Here is a 26,466-nt window from a genome sequence, read left to right on the forward strand (position 1 = left end):
GTACTTTGGAGAGAAAGAAGCAAATTATTTCCCAATATAAATTTTTCCTTTAATAAACACATTTATGAGACCAAGAGATAAGGGTGAAAGATTTTTTAAAATTTCCTTAAGGGCATGTGATCCTTAATGAAATTGTACACAGAAAAATCCAATATAAGTATAATTTTAGTTCCCCATATGTGTGGCGCAGCTCGTTGCATTATGAGAGAGGGTAGCTGTTATTTATTTTGTGATTTACATGGCCCCAAACAAATAAGAAACTGGCAAACAGTCATTCCATAAATGTGAAGTGGGCTGGACTAGTGGGATTTTTCTTAAATCCCTAACCAGGAGGAGTGCTGTGTTTTATTTATCAGGTGAAAGGAGAAGCCACTGACAGGACAAACAGAAAAGCCTCGTTGGAATTAGGCTCTGTTCTTCAGACTCTGTTTCCGAATGCCTCTTTCTCTAGGCAAGAAGCAAATTGTTCAGGATGACACCCAGGGTTGCTCTGCCTACAAAAGCTACTAAACACCTTCTCTGTCACCCTGGGTGGTTAGTTTATTTAAAATGACATTATTTGCTAGATTCAAAAGAGGAAATAATTCTCAAAGTGAATCTCAGGACTTCTAAGAATAAAAGACTCTCCACTTCGTCCTACATATATTAATATGCATTTTGGAAAATAGTGATTTTGAAAATCCATACTTCACAGACTGCTATATAGATTTTCAATTGCATTTCAATTTCAAATCAATTCCTGCATTTGCCAGACACACTGGTCCTAAAAATTGATTCTTTTTTGTTGCTGTTAATTCAAAAGTATGTGTATATATTTTTGAAAGTTATAATCACAAACAATATAAAGCATTAATTTTAAAACTGAAACAAATTAGATCATTGTTAATAATATGAGCATAATTGAAGAGAGAAATACAAGGCAACCTTTGACAATTATCTTAAGAAATGAGTAGATTTCCAAACTTTAATTATTGGCTATAATTCATTTCTATAAAATTAAAATTTATTTTCATGCACAAATTAACCAGCAAATTTTATCTGTCATATAGATGGCTAATCTGGGTTCAAATCTTAGCTCTTCCTCTTTCTAGCTGCCTGACCTTGTAAATCAAAAGTACTCAGAAACAGTAAAATGAGGATAAAATTATCTTCCTCTAAAGTTTTGAGGATTAAATCAGATAATGAATGAGAACATGCTTTGTAAGCTATAAAGTGTTACTGAAAGATTAAGTATCGCTAGTGCTTTTTAAAGTACAAACTGAGATATCATTACTCATATTTGATATATTGTAAAATGTCTCTCAACCCTTTTGTCTTTCTGAACCTCTCCCCTCTCTGGATTGGCATGAAAACTTATTGTTTCTGCCAAATGAGTCTGGATGTGAACAGCCATTTATTTGAAGACATGTGTTAACATTACTTGCCAAAAAAAGAAAAGTTACAGTACATGGTAATACAAAAATCACTAGGCATTGTTAGTATCTCAGTATTTAATACAGAAAATATTAAGTCAAATGTATGAAAATGACTTTTCTTGTGGATCAGAAAAGGCAAAATTTTGGCAATTTCATTGAAATAAGAACAAAAAGATTTTAATTCTATAGGATACATTTCAATGAAATAAAGAATTATTAATTGTCTTGAAGACACACACACAACAAAAAACAAAAGACAAATAATCGTCATAGACTGAAACATCAACCATTAGTAACAATTTGCTTTTTCTCCCATTCAGTTGTTACTTTTATAGTCGGAACTAGATTTTAGGTTCTTTTGACAATGCAGTTAGCTAACCAGTTGCAGGATGACTGAAAGAGGACTGCTTAATAATATTGCCCTGATCTATTATAAGCCTTTTAACTTTTAAATAGCTTCTTATTCTGCTTATGAAACTAATAAATGCTTAGAAATCTGAAAAATACTTCAAGATATAAAGAAAAAAGAACTCAACCTCTGTTTAACCATCCAGCAATAAATAATGCAAACTTCCTGGTATATTTCATTTCCAGTTTTTTCTCTACACTTATATTTGGGCATAATTGAAAGGAAATTGTGCATGTAATTTTGTACTCTTCCTTTTGAAACTTGGAAATTGTATCATAGGTAGTTTACCAGTATGATGTTAATTCACTTTTGGTAAATGTAATTTTTATAGAGAAAGTAATATTATGTAGGTGTGTCATATCCTACTGAATCATTCCACAACTGTTAGACACAGAGTTGCATATCCAATATTTTAATGAACATTATTATACTTAATATTTTTCTTTTTCATATTTTTTCTTATGATGAAGTTTAATAGAAATAGAATTACTGAGTAAAAGAAATACTCTTTTCAATGTTCTTGATACATATTAGTACTTTCCCTAATTTATACTCTCACCAATAGCATTTGATAATACCTGTTCAACATGAAATATTATCCCCTCAAAGTGCTATTAAATGTCTCAGTTCTCTTTTTAAAACATATTCTTTTTTATTTTTAAATTGATTTTTAGAGACAGAGGAAGGAAGACGGAGAGAGAAACATCTATCGGTTGCCTCCCATATGCATCAGGGATCAAACTCACAAACAGGGTATGTGCCCTGACCGGGAATTGAACCGGAGACCTTTCGGTGCACAGAATGATGCTGAAGCAACTGAGCCACACTGGCCAGAGCTAAATGTCTCAGTTCTTACTGTGAGTGTCCACCTGCCAACTGTACCCAATACTATCTATCTATCTATCTATCTATCTATATATATATAAAAAGCCAGTGTTTGTGACGACCGTGATGACCAAATGACTGGTCACCATGAGATGGTCCCTCCCTTCCTCAGCCTGGGACTGGCAAGTGGGGTGAACGGCTGACCTCTTGGTCCTTGCCCCCAGCCTGTAGGCTCCAATGGATCAGCAATGGTGAATGGGGGATTCAGGGTGGGTGGTGGGAGGACCAGGTTGGCTGTCAGGCCATTGGGATCACCAGCTCATCCCTGGCTGCTCGGGGGCTCAGGCCTGTGGGAAAGCAGGCGCCAGCGACTTCACCTACATGTGTGAGCGCCGAGCCAGCCACTGAGGGAACACGCTGCCTGCTTGGGGCCACTCATGCCAGGTCGGATAGGTTGCAGGCACGCCCTGCAGCTTCCATCAGCACCTCAAGCCCCAGCAGCAGTGGAAACGGCAGCAGCAGTGGCGGCGCCTGCGTGAGTGGCCCTGAGCCGGCAGCATGTTCCATCAGTGGCCGGCCCAGCACACGCGCATGGAGGTGAAGTCACCGCGTCTTTCCTGCAGGCCTGAGCCCTCAAGCAGCCAGGGATGAGCTGGTGATCCCAACGGCCTGACAGCCCAGTGGTGAAGGCGGTGTTTGGCCTGGGGACTGGCAAACGGGCAGAAGATGGCCCTGATCACAGGTGGCTAGGCCCTAGGAACCCTACCCGCACGATTTCGGGCACTGGGCCTCTAGAAGATTATAAATATGTAGTTTGATTATTTTAATTTCTCAATAGAAAGCTTTTTCCACACTGAAGAAACTGGTTTTGCCCTTAGCTGGTTTGGTTCAGTGGATAGAGCACCGGCCTGCAGACTGAAAGGTCCCAGGTTTGATTCCGGTCAAGGACACATGCCTGGATTGTGGACTCAATCCCCAGTGGGGGGCCTGCAGGAGGCAATTGATCAATGATTCCCTCTCATCATTGATATTTCTATCTCTCTCTCCCTCCCCCTTCCTCTCTGAAATCAATAAAAATATATTTAAAAAAGAAAATGGTTTTACTTTAATGATATTTGTGTTATTTTGACACAAACAATATACTTTGACTCTGTCACTATAGTACCAATAAATTAATAGCAAATATTTTTTAGTTATCTATATGGTTATTTAATTTACTCAACAAATAGTTACTAAGCACCTACTCAGATACTTGGAATCAGGTACTAGAATTTGAACATACAACAGTAGAAATTAGAGTTAATAAACAACTAAATAATTACAAAAAGTAATTTCAGATAAAAATTTCTAAGAATGAAATGTTTGATATAGAGAGGACTGGGAGGGTTACTACATTAGATGGCCTGGTCAGGGAAGGTTTCTTTGATGAGCTGACATTTGAGCAGGGATAAACAAGTCTTTATAAGTCTCTAACCTTATAAAGTTTAGTAAGAACCAAGTCCTTGAGGTTGGAATAAATGGACAACATGAAGAGGAAAATTTTAATTACTTAAATTCTTGTAATGTGAGAACCAAGATGATAGCTTGGAAGTTCAATGGAGCAAAATTTCGAGTCAAGACTGAACTGCAAAGGATAAATTCCTAGTTTCATTGGGTATGGAATCTTTTTCATATTAATTACATTCTAATGAGGAAAGCCACATGCAAATGAACTAAACTAAAATTGGGCTAAGTAGCTATAGTATGGAAAGGAGATTGGGAAATGTTTATGTAGTATATAGAAGAGGAGATCTCAGCAAGATGGTCTTGGGTTATAAATGAATGAGATCTGAATCTTGGAGATGGAGAACTAGTTTTGTTAACATGCTTAAGGTAAGTGTAAGGGAACTGAATGTTTTCTAGAATCCACATTGGCTCATATGTTTGGCCTAGTGGATTTTGCTGCAAAGGAGAAAACTTCAAAAGTAAATGAATTTTCAAGCTCATTTTTCTGGTAGTTTTGTGAATGTGTGTAGGTTTCTAGCAAAGATGGCTGCATATTATCATAAATGATTGACCTATTTATCATTGCCACTAAGAACACTCAAAGCCAGCCAAAGGTTTTTGATAGACAGATGGAGGAGTCAAAATGAGCAATAAATATATGATAATTATTATCTGACCATAGAAAAAGGGAGTTGAATTATATTATCTCTATTGCTTTTCAACTAAAAATATTTTTCCCCCTGCTGTGACAGCTTGTCTTTAAGATGGCTACCATTGATTTCTTCTCGTCCTGTCTGCCCATGTCATTCCCTCATTAAGAGGTAGAATCTATTCCTCTCCCGCTCCCCTCCTCTTGAACCTGGGCCTGCCTGAATGATTTGCTTGGCCAACAGAGTAGGATGAAAGTAAGGTTCTGGGACTACTGAGGCTAGATCATAAGAAGCCTTGCCATTTCTCCCTGGAATGATCATTCTGGAGCTACCATGTAAGAAGTCTGATTACCCTGAGACTGCCATGCTGTAAAAAGCACAAGTCACATGGAATGGCTCTGAAGGAAGAGACACCACATAGAGAAAGAGAAGAGAGGGTGTCCAAGGAGCACTGAGGCACCACACATATGAAGTGATGAGGCTACGCTGAAAGTGGGTCCTTCAGCTGCTCTCCCTGCTGATGCCTCTGGATCACAAATGAACCAGTTGAGCCCTTCCCAAATTCCTCACCCAGAAAATGATCGTTATTTTCAGAAACTATGTTTAGAGGTAGTTTGTCACTAGCAATAGGGAACCAGACCATCTAAATTGTCTAAATTAGACCCTCTAGTCAGCTACTAAGACCATAGAAACTTTGAAGAAGTTAAGGCATCCTATATAATAAAATGCTAATATGCAAATAGACCAAACAGCGGAATGACCAAACAACCGGTCACTATGACATGCGCTGACCACCAGGGGGCGTGTGCAGAACATGGCGGGCATTGGCTGCAACAGCATGGTGGAGCAGGTGAGCGGGGGCACCAGACCAAGGCAGGGCACCAGTCACTGTCATTGAAGCGAGCCTCTGGTAGTTACTGAAAATTCTTTGCTCCTGCACGCAGCGATCCCACCCAGCACTTGCACCTGCTGCTGGCACTGGCCCCGCTCACACCCCCTGCCAGCACCGGCCCCACTTGCACCTGCAGCCAGTGCTGGAGCCACCACTCTTAACTACTGCCGGTGCCTGGCACCAGTCCCGATCACTTGATGCCATCAGTGGGTGCGAGCGGAGGCTGCCGGCCCTGATCACCTCTGAGGGTTTCTCCACCTCTCCCTGCTCCTGAGGGGCAATCAGGGCAGCAGCCGCCGCTCACACCAGCTGATGGTGCCTGTCCCACTCGCACTCGCTGCTGGCGCCGGCCCCAATCTTTCTGCGCCATCAGCGTGTTCAAGCGGGGCCAGCGCCATCAGCGCATGGGAGCAGTGGCAGCAGGAGTGGGGCTGCCAGCAGACTGGGGACCATGGCCAGAGGGGCTGGGTGGGGGCAGAGAGGATGGGCCGAGACCTGCCCCTGTGCCTACCGCAGCCTCAAGGCCCACAGTTCCTTTCAAGGAGCATGAATTCATGCACTGGGCCCCTAGTACATTTATAAAAGCAAATGTTTAGCCATGGCACATCTGCTTCCCAGGCAGTTTTGTTAGATAATTGTATAAATTTATTGGGGGGGGGGGGGGTGTCTCTTATTTAAGTCAACAAATATGGGTGTCTAATAATTGACTGAGAGAACTCCCTTTTCTTAAGGAGCAGTACAAGAAACCTTAATAAAAGCAATAACAAGGGTGGACACCTTGGGAAATTTAGGAAAATTTCACAAAATAGGTGACACATGATGATGATCGTTGAAGGACTTCTTTTTCAAGAAAATATTTCTAGTTTGTGAAAAAATACATTATTTTCTGGATCAGTTAACCATTTATTCTTTCTATTCACTACTACAAGGAGCTTGAGTATACTTTGCTTAAATAATTATCTTTAAAGCACTGCTTTCCTGGGACAGGGGTGAATTATTTCAAAGAAATATTATCTTTCAATTCCTTCTCCTGAGATGTTTCCAAAGTGCAAATACAAGAACCAAGAATACTGAACAGTATAAAGACGATATAGTATTAAATGTCCAGCTAATAGTGAATCATATGATTCAATTCAACAGAGAAGGCTCCACTAAGTCTGTAATAAAAAAGTAATGAGGTTTTATAACAAAACTGAAAAGCCCTCTCTGAAATGCAGATAGAAATCTTTTCAGTACAAAGACAAGAAAGATTTACAATTGAACACTGACGACGCACAGTGTGAAAACCATAACTGATGAACTTTGAATATGCAACAATCTTTAGTTAACTACATTAATCAAAATGCACTGCAGTGCAATAACTGCATCTCATCATTTCGCCTCTTTGCACTTTCAGTATGAAAGGAGAGCAGAGAGGGGAAAAGAAAGTGCAGTCCAATGGAAACACACACACACTCCCAGAGTTGAATCGGAAACAATAGCATTTTCAAGCTGTAAAGAACCTGCAAAAAAAACCGAATTCACTTTCCTCATTTTACAACTGAGGAGGCAAGATGCTCAATAAGAGTTGCTCAAGGACACAGAAAAAGTTTGTATCAGAAATAAACTAAGAATCCATATTCTGACTCCAGACTCGAAATTAGGTTTCTTCCCCTATGGTTACTTAAATTCCCTCAATTAATCATCTTTATGGATATTTGTGTTTCTAGTAATGTGTAGTCAAAGAATAATATTTGGATTTATTTTAAATAAAGTCATTAGTCAAACATAATTGACTATCAATTAACAGAAGGAGAAGGAAAGCCAAGGCCAAGCTTTGTCCAGAATAAGGATGAGACATCTTATGTTCTAAAATACCAGGAGTGCTGCTTGTTTTTGTTCTTTTAGTCTTCTTCCTAAAAACAAGTCAAATTCTATTGCACTCCTGCATTTTTTCAGGCCCTCTGTTAGGCATTAAAGGAGATTATTAAAAAATGACTAAAATACAATCCCTGACCTCAAGGAGCAAAAAATCTAGTCCATAGCCTTTCTGTAAATATAAAACTGTTAAAATAAACAAAAAGGAGAATCTTTGATTTGACCTTTTGTCTCATTTGACCTATTCTTGGCTGGAAAAAAAAAGAAATTTTCAAACACCCTAAGTATAAAGACACTAATGTGGTTTGTCATGAATCTACATAGCAGCAGTTTAATGCAGGTTGAATCAAATCTAAAATCTATCTTTTAGTGGAACCAGCTCTTGCAGATGTATAATTATTTTTTCATAGTTAGACATTGTACCACCCACAAAACCCTCTTTCTTCCCAAGCTAGCACAGCCTGCCATCACAGTGTGGATGCGTGTTGGGTTACAGAGTCCTTTGGATTTAAAGGTCAATTAGTTTGGTTCCACTTTAATTAGAAGCCATCATAATAGTGCTGTGTGAGTAATATATAGAGGCATAAATATTGACATCAATTTTTGTCAGATATTCTGATATCATAAACATCATGTAAATCTAGGCACTAGCAATCAATTTGCACATAATAGACTAATTTTATTAGAACTGTATGACTGCACTGTTCCGTTTTTTGAGTCCCTCTCGTCTTGCTACATTAAATCATCGTTTTAAATCATGTCATAGTGTTCCTCACAGCAAGCAATCAAAAACAGAAAATTTAAGTTTATTGGATCTTTGCCTAATTTAATGATTTTTTTTTTCCGAGTTGTTCTCTCTCTGAGCCCTGCAATGATGTTTTGGCCCTGTGCCTAGAGGCGCCTCCATGTTGCTCAGAGCTGGGTGAAGTACACACCAAAGCAACAGCAAGAAAAATTCCTCGCTGTTTCTGGAATCTGGTGAGACTGCTAGTAAAACAATTTATGTTTAGTTAGCCTGCTTGGTGGGGAAGCTCTCTGATTGCTAAAAAGGTGACCAAGAGACCAGCCGGTGTGGCTCAGTGGTTGTGCATCGACCTACGAACCAAGAGGGCACAGTTCAATTCTTGGTCAGGGCACATGCCCAGGTGGCCAGCTCAATCCCCAGTCGGAGACATGCAGACGGCAGCCAATCAATGATTCTCTCTCATCATTGATGTTTCTATCTCTCCCTTTCCCTTCCTCTCTGAAATAAAAAGAAAAAAATATATATTTGTTTATTTTTAAAAAAAGGTGACCAAGAGTCCCTGAGCCAGGAACATCAAGGGAGCCCTCTAGTCAGATGCTTCTCAAACTATGATCCACAAATATATCTGCAGGGGAGGGGTCCTTGAATTGCCTATGAAAATAATTTTGAATTTTTATTTCAAATTAATTTTTTAATTATTATCTACTATTTGTAATCTGTTTCTCTCTCCTAGGATTTAAGCATCGTGAAGGTACTGATTTTGTCCATTAAGTTCTTGGATATATCCCCAATGCTGAGAACAGTTCTAGCACAAAGTAAGTACTTATTTGCTCAATGGAGTAATTAAGATAAGCAAATATTGAGTCAATTGGATGACCATCACATAATGGAGAGTGGTCCCAGAATTTTAGCAGCATTATTTGGGCTTATATTTATAATCATAGTGGGTCAAGAAATCAAGTCTAATTTTATGGCAGTATTTCTCAAACTAGGGTTCATGGGTTCCTGGGTTCTATGCAATGTTCCAAAGTATCTATAAATTCTTAAGGGGGAGAGCCTCTGATCAGGTACAATTTTCTCACTTTCCTCAAAGTGGAGGAAACTGAGTCCCAAAGAAAGAATGTAATTTTTTCAAGGCCAGTCAGTTAGCAGTAGAGCCAGAATTAGCATCTGGGTTTCTTATTTCTTGGCCATGTGCTTTTCTCATTCCACTGCACTAATATCTCCTTATACTTCTTGATCTTCTGTTCTGAAAGTTCTAACCATAAAATCCAAAGCTCAAACCAATCATTTGAGTAAGAAAAAGAAATCATTTTCTTGATAATGGTTGTTCCTTTTCTTGCTTTGCAATATGTTATTTTTTGATGATGTTGACTTTAAATATATTTAAACCTTGAAGCATTTGTAATTTGAATGAGTTTGCTATCTTGGTTGCTTCTTAGTCTACTTTATCTTGTCGAAATTATGAATGATCTGAGGACCTGAACGATGTTTTTACCATGTTATTTACCATCATCTAACTTCCAAAGGGTTTTCCACTTAGAATAAAATGAAAATTGTACAAGGAACACATTCTTGATATCAAGAACATAAACCAAATTGGACTTAGGTCTGCCCCCCAAAATAGGAAGAACTCTCAGAAGCTGAGAATCACTGTTCCAATTACACCCCTCTCTAAATAATGATTTTTCTGCCTTTCTCTCAAACTTTCCCTTGACTCAGAAAATTGCCTCTTTCCACATGCAAGTCGTGGGACGTATATCTTACCACTTTCCTACAGAGAAACATAGCCTAGTGTGGTACACAAGGACTGAACAAAAACATTGCCTCAGAAAGTTATTAGATATTGTCTTCAGTTACCTTTTTTTCTTGATATATATATATTTTTCATGTTTGGATATATTTTTATTGTTGGTAGTATTACAGATATCTCCCATTTCCCCCCTTCCAGTTACTTTTTTCTATATATTCATATGAGTTAAAACAATTTATAGACTTATTAATTCAAAATTATAAAGTATGATTTAAGGAAATCATTGGTATGATTTTTTTTTCCAAGATTTTGTAAAATATCCAGCCAGGGGCAGTGCTCCATTAGGAGAATTGTAGACTGTTTTTCAGAGCAACATAGAGTCACTGAATTAGAGCTGGAAGACATTGGGGTTATCTGATCCAACCCAGTCAATAAAGAAACTGAGGCCCAGCAAAAGGAAATTATTTGCATAGAGACACCCAGCTAGTCAGTGTGGGACTGAGATGTGACAAAAGCTTCCAAACTCCCATTTCAATATTTCTTTTACTTTAATAACACACAAGGGATTCATATTAAACAAATATTCTGTAGTGCTTATTATAGTGCTTATGAAAAATTCCTGATATTGAGCCAAAGATGTTTCAGAAGGAGTTGAAAATTCAGTCATGGTAGGTAGGAGGTCCCCTATAGGGCTTTTCCCCAAACTCTCACTGATGATATATACCAGTGATGGCGAACCTATGACATGCGTGTCAGAAGTGACACGCGGACTCATTTATTTGGTTGATTTTTCTTTGTTAAATGGCATTTAAATATATAAAATAAATATCAAAAATATAAGTCTTTGTTTTACTATGGTTTCAAATATCAAAAAATTTTTATATGTGACACGGCACCAGAGTTAAGTTAGGGTTTTTCAAAATGCTGACACGCCGAGCTCAAAAGGTTCGCCATCACTGATATATACCAATTAGTCCTCTTCCGTAAGGTATTAACTATCCTTTATTGTGCTGACAATATCTTATTTTAAATTTCACTAAGCCATCATTATATTTTTTGAAAAAGATGATGCTTTTACCAAAAACATAGTTCAGAAGCACAAGATTTCGCTACCTCTGGTAGGTTTTCCATCTCAGGAATAAGCCAGCCATGTTTCCTTATCTCCACTGATGGCATTGACCTGGCTCCAGCTGATTCATCACTGACTCAGTCAGTTTGTCAGTCTAGCCACAGTTCCTAGGTTACAAGTTATGGTCATCATGGTGGAGATGAGGTGGTAGAGGAGGCAATATCTTATTAATGATTTTTTAAAAAAATTGTACAAGTGTGGTGATAAAAATTTGAGCCATCGTAAGTATGTTTCTATTTAAAATAATGGGATTAACAGAAAAATGACTGTGACAAAGATCATGCCTTCCTGGAGTTTACAATCTAGGCATATATAGAAAGTGTGGTAGAAATGACAAGAGAGTTGGCAGTAAAGAATTTCAAGAGATTAGAGTAGGAGAAGACATATAATGGGAGTGGGGTAGGGTGGAATCAGGGATGATTTAACATCCAGAGCCATATCTAGATGCCATCAGAAATGGAGTTGATTTGGGTGTTGTTTCTGCCTCCACTCTGGCAGTAGCTGAGCACTTAGGGTGTATGAGCAGTAAGCCTTGAGAATTGGATTAATCATTTGGTGTTTGATTGCTTGCTTCACCATCACTGTGGAAATGGTGGCTCTGGACAATATTATAGACTCAGCCTCAAAGTCCAAGTTGTAAACAGGCTTTTTGAAACTCTTGTGGAAAGTAAGCCTCTACTTTGTAAATTCTTGCTTTGAAAGGGGCAACAGGCCACTTGGTCATTGTTATACTCACAATAGTGCAAACAGTATAGATTTTTAACAGAAGTCAAATACAGACTAACAAATATTTAAAAAGTAAAGCTGATTTGTACATTCTGCTGAATGTTCTTTACCTTACACATTCAATTGCTAATTCCTGCCAAGTATATTCCCAAGTCTTTCTTTGCCTAGTCCTCAATATCACTCTAACTCTGGAATAATTCTGCTCATTCTTCACACTGCAGCCACACAGAACTTCTAATTCTCTTGTTTAAGGATCATCTGGCCTTGCTTAGCATCCTACAGTGGGTCTTGTTGCCCATCAAATGAGTTCCAAGTTCCCAAACATGGTATTCAAAACTTTTCTTTTCCCTAAAGTATTTACCCTTTCCCTTAAATACATCCAAACTCTAACCAAGGTTTTCCTAATGTCAAGTTCATGTACCCATTCCTTTGTAAATGTTGTTCCCTATGCTTAGAATTTCCTTCCCTGGTAGGTACTTAGTGAATATCTAATCATTCTTCAAGGCTCCTCTCTGTTATCTCTGCCTCCATAAAGCAATTCACCACACAGATCTACTGCTCTGTTCTTATGAACATTAATTATTTACATACACCCGGGATAGTATGCATTTCTTTTCATTGTAATATCTTGTTTACATGCCTGACTGTGACTTCATGGTGTGTGGGGACTCTTTTTCATCTTTGCATCCCATAGCACTCTTCAGTTTGCAGAATAAGTAAAAGTCAAGCATTTGTTACATTAGTTGTCTTTATGCTTTGACTACAGATTTGTGTGTTTTTTTAAACTTGGCTGAGCTAAGACCCCAGATATTAAATGAAATTCAAAACTGTCAGTGAGAAATCAAATCATTTTTATATGAGGATGATCACAATAGTGTAGGCAAAATAGAACATTTTATGTTAAAAACAATCGACTGATCTTAATAACAGCTGGGCAAGTCAAAGGACAAAGTCCCTTGCTAGCTCCTTGGGAGCAGGGACTATTTTTTCATTCTTTCTTATCACATGCAGCATCTTGTAAAGTGTGAGACACAAAGTAAACCCTCAGTAAATTCTGTGGAAAGAATGAGTGGTTACAAACATGTGGATGCAACTCTATATTCTAAACTTGCTACTCATTGTCCCTTGCCTCAGACTATTATTTAAACTAGCTAATATAAAAATTAGTCAGCAATGTTGGTCAATCGCAACATTAGCTAGTATGATTAACCATTAAGAAGTGTCTCGGAGAAACCAAGATGGTGGCATAGGTAAACACTGGAGTTTGCTGCCTCGAACAACCACTTCAAAAATACAACTAAAAGACGGAACGGACATCATCCAGAACCACAGGAAGGCTGGCTGAGTGGAAATTCTACAACTAGAAGGAAAGAGAAAAGCATACTGAGACTTAGAGGAGGCGCAGTGCGGAAGTAAAATACTGAGGTGCGGAGGTGCATGCGGAGCGGGCTGGCGGCTGAGGGCGCGGTTGTCGTTTTCAATTGGGAGGGAGTCTCAGGCTCTGAGCTCCAGTTCCGGGTGAGTCTCTAGGGACCCAGACTCATACAGGAGAAGCAGGACTGTCTGGCATCGGTCGGAACCCGAGGGCAGCTTTCTCTCCAAGGGGCTTGCAGCGATTACCCAGACACTGACAAGCAGAGCCTCTGAGGGCAAGTCTGAGAGCAGCCATAACTGCTAGCCCCGCCCTGTTGATCCCGTGGGACCCGCCCCGCCCAAGCCCTGCAGGGAGGCTTTTTCTGGATAGCCTCAGGCAAAGGCTAGATTAGCACCTCCCTAGAGATCCAGGAGCCAGGAAGCCCAGAGGTCAGAGTGGGACCATCCAGTTTGCAGCTCCCTGGAAACATAAAGGTCACACTCAGGGGGCAGACTCAGTGAGCACCAAAGCCCCATTGAAGCAAGTCTTGCCCCAGAGGGGTGTCTCCAGCATAGAAGTTCTCCCACTGCAGACACAGCTGATTCTCACAGCCAATTGGCCTGGAGGTCAATTCCTCACAATGATAACTACAGCAATCAAGGCTTAACTACAACAAGACTGTGCACAAAGACCACAAGGGGGTGCACCAAGAGTGTCCTCCTCAGGTAATTGGGGAGGCTGAACCACTGGGCCCTAGAGGACACTCAGCACAGAAAACCACTTTTTCAACACAGGGAAGCATAAAAAATGCCGAGACAAAGAAACAGGACACAAACGAAAGAAATGGAGGAAAGCAAACTGCTGGATATAGAATTCAAAACCACACTTTTAAGATCTTTAAGGAACTGTCTAGAAGCCGCCGATAAATATAGTGAGATCCTCAAGAAATCTAGTGAGACCCTTGATGTTGTGATAAAGAACCAACTAGAAATTAAGCATACACTGACTGAAATAAAGAATATTATACAGACTCCCAACAGCAGACCAGAGGAGTGCAAGAATCAAGTCAAAGATTTGAAATACGAAGAAGCAAAAAACACCCAACCGGAAAAGCAAAATGAAAAAAGAATCCAAAAATACGAAGATAGTGTAAGGAGCCTCTGGGACAGCTTCAAGTGTACCAACATCTGAATTATAGGGGTGCCAGAAGAAGAGAGAGAGCAAGATATTGAAAACCTATTTGAAGAAATAATGACAGAAAACTTCCCCTACCTGGTGAAAGAAATAGACTTCCAAGTCCAGGAAGCGCAGAGAACCCCAAACAAAAGGAATCCAAAGAGGACCACACCAAGACACATCATAATTAAAATGCCAAGAGCAAAAGACAAAGAGAGTATCCTAAAAGCAGCAAGAGAAAGAAAGTCAGTTACCTACAAGGGAATACCCATACGACTGTCAGCTGATTTCTCAACAGAAACTTTGCAGGCTAGAAGGGAGTGGCAAGAAATATTCAAAGTGATGAACAGCAAGAACCTACAACCAAGATTACTTTATCCAGCAAAGCTATCATTCAGAAGTGAAGGTCAGATAAAGAGCTTCACAGATAAGGAAAAGCTAAAGGAGTTCATCACCACCAAACCAGTATTATATGAAATGCTGAAAGATATCCTTTAAGAAGAGGAGGAAGAAGAAAAAGGTAAAGATACAAATTATGAACAACAAATACACATCTATCAACAAGTGAATCTAAAAATCAAGTAAATAAATAATCTGATGAACAGTATGAACTGGTGATTATAATAGAATCAGGGACATAGAAAGGGAATGGACTGACTATTCTTGGGGGGGAAAGGGGTGTGGGGGATGCGGGAAGAGATTGGACAATAATCGTGCACCTATGGATGAGGACAGTGGGTGGGGAGTGAGGGCGGAGGGAGGGGTGGGAACTGGGTGGAGGGGAGTTATGGTGGGAAAAAAGAGGAACAACTGTAATAATCTGAACAATAAAGATTTAATTTAAAAAAATAAAAAAAAGAAGTGTCTCATTATCTTAGTATCATAGATCTCATGTATTTAAGATCTATCTGAATTAAATATCTGGGATATTTTAAACTTAATTTTTCTCCATATAATTTTAGATCCAGCAAGTTGGATGATTGACCATTTTGAGGTCAAGGATGCCAACATGAGCACCTCTGCATATGCCTTTTCAATACCCAACACATAGTAGGCCCTCAACAAATGTTTGCTGAAATGAAATAGCTAACCTAAATTATCAAGGTACAGAATTTAGCTATAGTACTCACATACAGATATATACAAATATATGGCATTTTAAAAAACAGAGAAAGAACGTGTACCTGAAATAGAAATAATTTAAACTAAGCACAAAGAATGAAGATGTGCATTTTAAAGGTTTGGGCAGCCAAGTCAAATAGTGGAAGAAGCATGAGTTTGGGGATCAGCTAGACCAGAGTTTTATTTCTAGCTCTATGATTTAACTGTTCAGTGCCCATGGGTAAAGATTTGTGCCTCAGTTTCCTCCCCTGGAAACACTGAGCTAATACCATCTTTTTAAGAGACAGTGGTCAAAATTAAATAACCTAATACATCTGAAAGCACCACTGCGCTTGATACAGACCTACCACTCTGTGATAGTTTATTATGGTGATGGCTGCTCAGCCTTTCTTCACCCTTTTTGCAGTAGCTGTTGCTGATGTCCTACTGGAGAATCAAGACCCTTTTCATCAGTGGTTCTTTTTATTTTATTTTTTCCATCACCTTTTATCTCCTCTATGCCCTCTTCCACCTCTATCCACCCTATTCCCCTGCCCCTGCAATCACCACACTGTTGTTCAGTCCATGAGTTATCACTTTTTTTCTTTTTTGCTCAATTCCTCCAACCCTCCGGCTCCCACCACACACCAGAGTTATCTGACCGCATGCTAAAGTTTAAGAACCACTGTTCAATCAAGCAAAATAGAGACAGACTCATAGATTGAGCAGCGGTTCTTAAACTTCAGCATGCAGCAGATGCATTGGCAGGGCTTGTTAAAACACGGTTGCTGGGCTCCTCCAGCAAAGCTTCTAATGCAGTTAAGTATGGGGTGAGGCCGACAGTTTGCATTTCTAACAACTTCGCAGATGCTACCCTTGCTGCTGCTAATCCCAGGACCACATCTAGAGAACCACTGCTTCTGAGAACCACTGCTGTTTGCTTCTGCTATTATGAGAAGTACAGCAAGAAAAAAAAGGCATTTATGGGTTCTTGAATGTGGAAATCTCTGAGTCCATTCTGGGACTTGAATATACAGAAACAGAATACTCTTGCTTACCTACACATGGAAAGACTGAAATCAGTTCATGTTTGCCAGTGGTTCTCAATGGAGAAGCCCTGAGCAATTACCAGATGGGCTGAGAGGCAATGACAGGGGAGAGGGCAAAAGACAGGAATTCTCAAGCCCCCAGACCACCTGAGTACTACTATTTTGAAAAGTTCTCTTTTGCTAACTCTATTAGAAAAGAATGAACTACTTCAGAAATTATATGTATTGAATGTACACTTATTTCTAATATTGTGCAACTTTATAACCAACATACACTGAGTGGCCACATTATTATGGCCACCTGATGTTTGTAGGCAAATTAGCTATAATTTCGCACTGAAGTTGCTAAAGGGCCAGGCCATTATAAATAGGGAAGCAGGTTGTTTACCACGAAGGTAGAAGCGATTTTTTTCTGAAGATATGGGTGAACAATGCGATTTAACAGCCTTTGAACATGGGATACACACACACACACACACACACACACACACACACACTGAGTGGCCAAATTATTATGACCACCCCAGGAGTACTTCGTTGGGCCACCTTTTGCCTTCAATACTGCGGCGATTCTTCTTGGCATTGACTCCACGAGATGTTGAAAGGTGATGCGAGGAATCTGACACCATGCCTGATGAATAGCACTGTCCAGTTCTGTGAGATTTGATGGTTGTGGAACCAGCTGCCTGATGGCTCTTTTAACTTCGTCCCACAAATGACTAGTTCCATTTTATATGTGAGGAAATTTGGGCATAGAATGGCTAAATGAGTTGCCCAGGCCACACTGATAAAATATAGAGAGTCAGAATTTGAACCCAGGAAATCCTGCTCAACACCTTTGTGCTTGGCCATACACTACCCAAAGCATTGCATAGAGAGACACAATTAAGGAAGATGCATGGAGGTAAAAGATGACACATGAGATTGGTTCAAATTCTTGCTTAGAAAGCCATCGTTATTTCTTCTTGTATCCCTGAGCTCAGTCAGTACTGGACACTTTCTGCTTCAGAAGTCAGCAGGTAGAGCCACACTGATTATGTGCACTGACTTCTGCTCTATTGCACTAATTCCTTCAATTGCATAGAGAGAGCGTGTCATAATAAATTGTCTCGATCCTGTGCATTAGTGCTGGCCACTCTCCCACAAACAATGTCAAAATCATAGGCAATTGGCACAGAGTGATTGTGACAATATGTAAATTACTTGTAAAGTGAACTTGATCTCGTGTAATAAATGCTATTATTTATTGTTAATTTGCTAACAATATTTTAATACAGTAATTGAGGTCATGGAAGATGTGGGCTAAAGATGAAACCATCTATAACTTGATTTTAAGCAAAATTGCATTACCCAGGTTTATGAAATATGCTAAGGAATTAAAAGGCAAATGCAATGCTTACATTTGGTATGAATAGATATGGAAATATAACTGTAGAAAGAGACATAATGTGCTATAGGATTAGAAGAGAGGTTTAGAAGAAAAGATCAAAGGTGTCTGCTGACTCTAAAATTGTTTGGTTCTAGGATCAGTGTCCCCTGACTCACCTAGGTCTTTCCTCAATAAAACAAAGAAACATCTCATTAAGTTACATGGCCTAGTTTTTTGTTTGTTTGTTTGTTTGTTTTCTGGGGGGGAAATATATTTAGCATTAGAAATTTAAATGTAAATATTATATGAATTCAAGAAGAAATACATTTAAACCATGCATTGCCACATAATCATCTATTTTGTGCAAAAAAAATAAAAATGATGTACTTTTTGAACATGTGTACATCAAAACCAAAAGGTAATTTTTACTTTTTCCTTTACTGGCAACTTTGGATGCATTTTTAGGTTTTGGTTCCCAGAGGCATTTTTTATAAATCTGGAAGCTGCACATCTGTCCAGCTTGGCAGCCTTCCCCTTGTCTGTTATTTCCTTGACTCTATTCATGTATACTCTGATTCTTTCCAATTCCTGCTTTACCGGATGTTCCTTGGGATTAACCCCAGGAGTTGCCAAACAAACTCAAAACATTGAATTTAGCATGGAAGCAGAAACTAAATCTACTTTTGCTTGTTCAAGTGGATCCAACTTCTGCAACAGCTCATTTCCAGAAATAGACATCATGGTTGCCAGCATGTCATCCACAGGACCAATGGAATTCTGAAATGCTGATAAATACTCATGAATTTCTGCTGGCAGGTCTTTATTCATTTCTTCTTTGGCCATTATGACCAACTGTGTGCTCCCTGAGGGCCCTCTTCTGATTGCAGACTGCCGACTTCTTATAGTCTCACTTGGAGAAGGTCTACATTACTAATTCTTAGTAATCTGGGGCACCTCCTCAACTGCATGCTTTCATAATTAATCATCACATGTCATTTGTTTTTTCAAAAAAAGCCCTCCACCAATTGCCTGCCCAATCTTCTCTTTTGAATCCAGCTATCAGATCAAAATCAGGTTCAGCATCTGTGGAATTAACCCTCAAGAGTGAAATCAGTTTTTAATGATCAGGTGTCAAAAGTGTTCTGCAAGTATAAGGTATTAATTGAGTGCTGTAATTATTATTAAGCAGCCACTTCCCACAGTGATGACCTTTGTGCTCCTCTACCTCTCCTTCATCTGCTCTATTTTATGGTCTGTCATTTTTGAGGGCTTAAAGGCTCTCTTCTTTTCTGGAACCTGAAACTCTGGTGTTCTTTCTTCCACCCAATTCTGCCTTCTGCAAGCTGGGCTAACCTTTCTCCAAACCCAGCATGCGCTGTAGAGAGAAAGCCGGCCTTGGCTGTGATTGGAGATAGTCACCATTCCTCCTCCCACATGTAGCCAAGCAAAACCATGTTGACTGACTCTCATTTAGCTTAGCCAATGTCCAGAGCAGGAAGATCTCCTGAAGGAAGCCACTCACCAGCAAAGACCTTAAAACAAGCCTCCTTTATGTTGTGCCCTTTGTTCAGAAGCCTAAAGTTCTGTGTTCTCTTTCTCACATCAAGTCATGAGTCCTCCTCATCCAAGGCCTGTAGTCTTGTTGAATAAAACCCATCCAATCACTACTCCCTCAGTTCTGTTTTTTTTCTCCATTCAGCTGTGTGTCGATGATCCCACTATTCTCTGTGCCTCATCCTGCTCTCCCAAACTTGGACTACCCATCCTGTTCATCATCCAGCCCTAGCCAGTGTTTCAGGCCAAGTTCAAATCCTTTGCAGTAGAGCTGTGGGCCACCACATTGGTTCCATATAGTTTGTTTCTTCTAGATTCAAACACCTGCTCAAAAGTTCTCTCTTCTAGAATTAATTCCTCCCTCTTCTGGGCTTTCAAAGAACTTTGCTTATTATTCTATGAAAAGACCAAATTGTACTACAAGTATTGTTTACATGTATCTGACTGTACAGCATATTCATAATAGCAGAATCTGTATTTTGTTCATTTTTATCATTTAAAAAGATGTAACAGAGCCTGATCTATAGTGGATGCCCAACAAACAATTGTTAAGTAAAATAATAAATAATTCCCCAAAATTCTCCTCTCTGTATGTGTGTATATATATAATGTGTGTACATGACCCTGTTATGCAAGTACAAGAGTTTATCTTGGGACTATATCTAAAAGTGGAGTTGCTGGGTCATAGGTACATATAGATCAGTTTTAGGAGCTAATGGCAAACTGCTTCCAAGATGGCTGTACCATAATTCACTCCCAGTAGCACTGTATGAACATTAATGTGAACCCATTTCCTAACACTTGGCATGTTGGCATGTGAATATTTTGCACACTACGTGAGTATAAAATGGAATCTCACCATGGATTTAATTTTCATTTCCCTGATAATAAATGATGCTAAACTTCTCTTCATACATTTATTTATACTTTCGTCCATTTATCTGTTACTCATTTTGCTTATTCATTTGTTTCTTTACATCTTCTTCATACCAGTTTCTTGTAGTTATATACATTGGAAATATTTTCCCCATTTGTAACTCTCCTCATTTGTAATTATTGTTTTAGGGTTCATTTACTAAGATGTTAATTTTAATTTGGTCATTTTTATAAATATTTTATTTCTTATTCAAGAGCTTTTGTGTTTTGTTTAAAAAAATATCTTTCTCTGCCCATTTTAAAAGGGCATAATATTGAAACTCAGAAAACCTGGGTTTGTGTCCATATTCTACCATTTATTTTCTATGAGATCTTGGTCAAGTTATTTTATTTCTGTGCCCCCTCTAATTATTTTTTTTTTATTAACAGGTCATATTATGGTACCATATATAGATTGCCATGAGGATTAAGTGTGCACATGTGCTTTATATATAAAGTGTTATACTGTATGCATGTTAATTGTAATAATGGTTAACATTCATTTGTGTGTAACTAGGATGGCCTGGAATTTCCAAAATAAAAAGAATACCAGAACAGGATTCAGAAAACCAGAGTTCTAGACCCATTTCAGCCATAACCTTTCTTAGACATGACTTTTAACCTTCATCAGCCTCAGATTATCCTACATTATAAAAGGCTAATATACAAATTGTCTCCTCAGGTGTTTGACTGACCAGGAGTTTGACCGCTTGCTATGATGTGCACTGACCACCAGGGGGCAGCACGAAATGAAGGAAGTCCAGGGCCGGCAGCAGGGGGAAGGAAGGCCCTGATTGGCCCTAATCGCCGACTAGGTCTAGGGACCCTACCCATGCATGAATTTCGTGCACAGGGCCTCTAATGATCTATAAAATAGTTACAGTATCTGTCTCGCTGTGATGCTGTGAGCAAGTGGTGTTGCTTAATTAACAGGGCTGGGACTAGGGTCAGGTAAGTGAGGCACTAACCTCAGGTGCAAAATTTAAAGAGACACCAAAAATATTATAATCAAGATAAATATTTAATATTTTTATAAATAATTTGATATTTTTAAAATAAAAATTAGTACAAAATTCTGGAATGAACCAGATATCAATTGTTTTCAGATACCAAAATTTTTAATTAAAATGAGATGTTATTTTTAGGAGGGATATTTGTTTTCCATATTTGAGAAACTATTACACAATTATCTATTACAGAATGGCCAGAGGTTGAACCAGAAATATGGGGGCAGGGGTGGGGAGATAATCATTTGCAGCTTTTAAGAGCCCTTGTGAGTGAGGCTCGATCTTTGCTCTTTTCAGCAACAGTGGATGGTGGCTGTTCAGCTGGCAGGTGACAGTTCTGAAGCGTTGGAAGCCCATTTTCAGCTGATCGGCTATTTTCACTATTGATGAGTTACTCTCTGCATCACAGCTGACTAATCGCAGCCGGCTGCATTCCTTGGCCCTGTACCTCTTCCCTTGGAAGCTAATGCCAATAGCAAAGGTGCTGCTTTCCCTGTGGCTACTGAAGCCTCCCTCTGCCTTAGGAGGAGCAAGGACAGTAAAGGGGTTTTCTCACAGACACAGTGTGCTCCCAGCACATAATAAATAATAAACTGAAACTCGGCCAGCTGGTGACAGGATTGGCTGGTGATAGGGACAGTTTGAGGCTGAGGAGTGCTTTTAAAGCCTTATAAACACTGACCATCTTCCAGCTCTACATGCTTGGAAGGCCCCAATAAGTCATAGGTTGGATATAATTTCTCGCTTCGGAAGCACCTCATGATGAGATTTACCAAAGAGGCAGAAGAGACTTTCAGATCTTTAACACACATTCAGGGGTAGGCTGAAGAAGGATAAATGTACTGTATGTAATAGTCAGGCATACCCTCTGTTTTTACTGTTGTGAATATTGACTTCCAAATGGATTTAATCAAAATCAATAACAAAATGTACAGTAATGAAGTAATGTAAAATGCAGTAATGTATAGGCCAAGAGGTTGAATGGGGGATATATTAACAGAAAAGCAGCTTTACTAGAACAATTCATCCCTCTTGTAGAAGCTTTCTTCACCTAATATAAGAAAACTAGTGGCCCGGTGCACAAAATTTATGGATGGGGGGGGTCCCTTAGCCCAGTCGGCACCCTCTCCAATCTGGGACCCTCAGGGAATGTCCGACTGCCAGTTTAGGCCCGATCCCTGATGATCCCTGCAGGGGACCGGGCCTAAACCGGCAGTCAGACATCCCTCTCACAATTGGGGACCACTGGCTCCTAACCGCTTACCTGCCTGCCTGCCTGATTGTCCCTAACCACTCTGCCTGCTGGCCTGATCTCCCCTAACTGCCCCCCCCCCGCTGGCCTGCTCACCCCAACTCCCCCCTCCCCGATGGCCTGATCGCCCCCAACTGCCCCCCTGCCAGCCTGCTTGCCCCCAACTGCTCCCCCACTGGCCTGCTCACCCCCAATTGCCCCCTCTGCCGGCCTGCTCACCCCCAATTGCCCCCCCTCCCCCACCAACCTATTGCCCCTAACCACCTCTGCCTCGGCCCCGCCACCATGGCTTTGTCCAGAAGGACATCCGGAAGGTCTCCTGGTCTAATTAGCATATTACCCTTTTATTAGTATAGATAAGGAGAGGCAAAGCTCTAGAGGTGGGCCACATGGGTTCTTTACAGAACTTTTAAAAATTATCTTCTCAGCAAATTTAGTTTGACAGGCCCTGTCCTGGTGGCTCAGGTGGTTGGAGCATAGTTCTGTACACCAAAAGGTTGTGGGTTTGATTCCCAAACAGGGCATATTCTTAGGTTGCAGGTTCAATTTCCAGTGGGGGTTCGTACAAGGAGGCAACCAATGGACATTTCTCTCTCACATCGATGTTTCTCTGTGTCTCCCTCTTGTTTTCTCTCTCTCCTCCACTCCCTTCTCTCTCACCCTGCCTTCTCCTTTCTCTCTCTCCTCCGCCTCTCTCGTCAATGGAAACATACCCTCCAGGGGAGGATAAAAAAATTTTAGTTTGACAGGATTGGGCTACAGCTAGAAAGACAAAATAAAAAATTCCATTTATAAGATCAGAAGGCTGACCTATGGGTAGATGGCCCAAACATTGTCCTTTCAAATTGGCTTGTAAAGGAAAATAAAAGTGACTGGTTTTAAAAATATCATAATTATTTTCTAAAAGTTAAGTGATTCTAAAATGTTTTATATATACCTTTGGTGCATACGCATGCGTCCTAAAGTTAAATGGCAAAGAGCACAATTGTTGAAAATTGTCTACTTATTAAATTTATATCCTAAGAGGTAAAAGAGAAAAATGTATTATATAGAATGGGTCAGAAAGGCCCAAGGTGATTTTTGAATAATCAATATTTTCCAATATATTCTATAGCCTTAAAACAGAGAAAAATAACTGATCCCGGCATTCACTAGAAATCTGTTTTGGTTTTTTTTTTTTAAGGAAGCTTAATAATTCACTGGGAAAGATTGTCTATAATACGAAGACTTCAAAGAGTATTTTACCAAGAAGGAATAGCACTCCCATTTTATAGGAAACCAAACTGAAGTCTGAGAATATTAAGAGGTCTCACTATAAATCGCTGGTTGAACTCTTTCACTCATTTATCATTTCTATTTCTTTCTTTACAATTTCAATTTATTTTTCCCTTCTCATATTTGGCTGTTACTCCTCTCAATTAACCTCTGTGTTACCATCTGCACTCCCTCATTTCCTTCCTCTTCTGTCTGTTTTCCCATTTCTTCCTCATCTGACTATCCTTCTACTCTCTCCAGAAGACTTAAAAGATGAAAAAAAAAAAATAGAGGCAACAAAGAGGGGAAATCACCTACTTTTAATCATAGATGGAATAGCTGATTTAAGCCAAGGGGTACCATCTTTTGAATATGTCCTCTTAAAATGGATGAACGGATCAGGAAGAGGGAGGGAGGAAAGGAAGGAAAGAGGGAAGAAATTAAAGGGGGAGAAGGAAATAAATGAACTATCAATATTTGCTAGTCCTGCAATGATTAAGGTGAACTTCCACATGCCAGTCCTGTGAAATGCCTGAGAGTTACTGGACACAAACGCTAACATACACAAACATTATTAGAGTCTGAGCAGCAGTAGCTGCTGCAGGGGTGGAATGGCTCAGAATTCAGAAATCAGGCACATTCCGTGGATGGCCTAGTGGCATTTCCTATTCATCCTCAAGGGACTCCACCATGACTGGAATAATAGAAGTCAAACTTCAATCAGGCCCTTATTAGTTACTTTGCACACAGAATATGAAGTACCATTGTTGGTGGCAAACGACAGCTACTGCAGCTTAGAATTGACAATGCCTTTTTTTACAAGCTATCTTTGACTGCTCAATATAAGGTTAGGAGCAGGTCATGTACGAGGTTTTTTACCAAATTAATGCTATCAGGGGAATTACACTTAAATGGAATTCTTTCTATCTAAACAATTCCATCTAGTTTCATCACTGCTTTTTCTCTCCATCCCTCCCTAAATAAAATAATTCAGAGAAGTAGACATCTGGAATAATATATACAGAATCAAGTTATCAAACAAGCCAAGATTTACTACCAGGCCTTATGCCCTCTCTCTAAGTCATTCAGGAAATGCAAGTATCAAACAGCCAGTAATTTTTTTTGACAGGTTTCAAATAATCTTTGACATTCTGCTTCTTGGTGCACAATTTTCATTCAAATGACCAAAATTAAAATTTAAAGAGACTCTTCCATGGGGGAATCATTTCCTTCATCTATTTTTAATTTAAACAGCACACTGCTGTGTGTAAGAGAAGACTTCCTAAATCAGCCATCAGATACATGTAGGAATCTAAATCTAATTACTAAGCTTATTATTCCTTACTTAAAGACAAGAAGCTCTCCGTTATGGCATCTGTTTTTTGTTTGTTTGTTTTCAATTCTAACTACTCTCTTGTATAGTATATCTATAATAGTCTTATTGTCATCACTGTGCCAGTCCAATGAAAGAAAACTTCATTCCACTTATGTGTAGGCACACATAGCACATTGGATAAATAAAGCTGTTTTCAGTAATTGAGTTAGCAATGATTCTTTAGGCACTTTCATGCCAACATTTAATGTGTGTGTATGAGATGGGGCACTGGGGCTGGGGGAGAGCATAAAAGTAGACTTTAAAGTAACTCTAGTAAGCATAGTAAAAGGTGATGCCGAGTTGATAGAAGTGATGTTGAGTTGATAGAGGGCCCTGAATTCTAGAATAAGAGGTATTTGGATTTTATCCACAAAATTATATTGAGTTATTATAGACTAGAGGCCCGGTGCACAAAAATCTGTGCACTCGGGGGGGAAGGGGGAGTCCCTCAGCCCGGCCTGTGCCCTCTTGCAGTCTGGGACCCCTCGGGAGATAACGACCTGCTGGCTTAGGCCTGCTCCTGGGTGGCAGAGGGCAGGCCCAATCCCTAGGTGCAGCCCCTGGTCGGGCTCAGAGCAGGGCTGATTGGGGAGTTGGGGCGCCGCCCCCTGTCATGCACAGAGCAGGGCGGATTGGGAGGTTGTGATGCCACCCTCAGTCATGCTCAGGGTAGGGCTGATTGGGGGGTTGGGGCACCGCCCCCTATCACACTCAAGGCAGGGTCAATGGGGAGGTTGCGGCACCACCCCCTGTGATGCACAGAGCAGGGCCAATCAGGGGGTTGGGGCGCTGCCCCCTGTCACTCACAGAGCAGGGCCAATCAGGGGGTTGGGGCACTGCCCCCCCCCCCCCCGTCATGCACAGAGCAGGGCCCATCAGAGGGTTGCGGAGCTCCCCCCTCTCACGCACAGAGCAGGGCCCATCAGGGGGTTGGGGAGCTCCCCCGTCACGCACAGAGTAGGGTGGATCAGGGGGTTGGGGCGCCACCCCCTGTCACACACAGAGCAGGGCCGATCAGGGGGTTGGGATGCCACACCCTGTCACACACAGAGCCGCAGGGCGATCAGGGGGTTTGGGCGCTGCACCCTGTCATGCTGATCTGGTGCCAGGAGACCTCTTGGCTCCGCTGATCCCGGTGCTGGGAGGCATATTACCCTTTTACTATATAGGATAG

General features: G+C 40.2%; 1 long non-coding RNA gene and 1 pseudogene across 1 annotated transcript in view; both read right to left on the reverse strand.

Annotated features, from left to right (window-relative positions):
- The window catches only part of LOC139015138 (uncharacterized), a 326,688-nt gene that overhangs the window by 119,602 nt on the left and 180,620 nt on the right, over positions 1-26,466 (reverse strand). The gene's annotated exons all lie outside the window — the stretch shown is intronic.
- Positions 16,260-18,778, reverse strand: LOC139015296 (nuclear nucleic acid-binding protein C1D pseudogene; annotated as a pseudogene).

This window comes from Myotis yumanensis, unplaced genomic scaffold (assembly GCF_028538775.1).
Source record: "Myotis yumanensis isolate MYYU_CA2020_CCGP unplaced genomic scaffold, mMyoYum1.0.hap1 SCAF_1, whole genome shotgun sequence".
NCBI lineage: Eukaryota > Metazoa > Chordata > Mammalia > Chiroptera > Vespertilionidae > Myotis > Myotis yumanensis.